We start from the raw sequence: 1,415 nt of genomic DNA on the forward strand, positions 1-1,415 counted from the left end.
CGCTTTTTCATGTCGCGGACTATTAAGCTGTGACCTACGCCATTTAGATGGAATTGCTAGTTGTTATATTTTGTACCTACATAGTTATCGGTTGATATTATTCAGTGTCATCAGTTCCGAACGACGGACGACGACGTTTTAATCACTTCTCAAAATAAGTCGTCGGTTTACCAATAAATGTTATTTCATTGGTCTATACTTAGACATGAATGGATTTTTTATTTCATAAACTTCGCTCATTGTAGGTATATGTTATAGTTTTTACATGTAGTACGATACACAAAAGAAATGGCCTATAGTCACTGGGCTTAAAAACTACACATTTCATATTTTCTCGTTTACGTTAGCTTTGAAATCAACAATGCCTAACTATGGGTTTATATATAATACTATTATAGTATTATATATAAACCCATATTATATAATATAAGTCAGCTTTAGTTCTTAGCTTTTGTGATTTTAAATAGTCACATTTATTCATTTGTTCATTGATATAATCGTTTATTCATAAAAATCTTTAAATATGCAAAAATATGCGAAATTTCATTTAAAGTTGCCGCACGAAACGAATGTATAACTTGGTCTGCGAATAAAAGAAATAATACGAAAGAGTCACGGAAATCTTTACCCAACCAATATACGACATAACGACTCGTACCTACGCCAGGACTTTTGTTTATTTCATCAATAGTTTTTTTCACCTATTATAATACCGACATATATTGTATTTTATCATGATTATTGTTTTTTAGCACATCCATTGTTTGCAAATGTATATTTACAATCAGGTAAAATACAATAATATAATACTCCATTCAATATAGAGATGTAAATATGAGATACACATAACGCTGTTTATCTGTCCTAAATCAATCCGTCATGGATTCTGGTTCGCTCAGAGACCGCACACCTACCTTATAACCGCAAATTTTACACCGATCGATACCGCACACATATGATTGACAATTAAACATTTATTGATATTATTTAAATAAATCGTCATACAAATAATTTAATATTATAAAAAATTTTATAATTTTAATAATAACTAACAATTATTTTATTTATAATTAATTCAATATAATAGTATAAGAAAAAAAATATTTATTTAATGAAAAAAATAAATGTTTAGATTGGCATAAATTTACATCATATTGTTTTAAAAAATCCAATCAAAGTAATTTCATTGCTTATGAAACGATCAAGTAAACAAAAAATGGCTATTTATTTATTCTTACATTCCTTACGAGTAGGTACTTTTAAAGTTCCATTTTTTCATAAGTCGACGTTTGGTTTGTGTAATCGTCGGCTGTTGTTTTAACACCATCCATCAAATAAAAACCATAATATCTTATCTAGAGAAACGAGCAATGTGTAGTAAAGCAATCTATAGAATGTGGAAAATGTTTTATTTT

Source organism: Acyrthosiphon pisum, chromosome X, assembly GCF_005508785.2.
Source record: "Acyrthosiphon pisum isolate AL4f chromosome X, pea_aphid_22Mar2018_4r6ur, whole genome shotgun sequence".
Lineage (NCBI taxonomy): Eukaryota > Metazoa > Arthropoda > Insecta > Hemiptera > Aphididae > Acyrthosiphon > Acyrthosiphon pisum.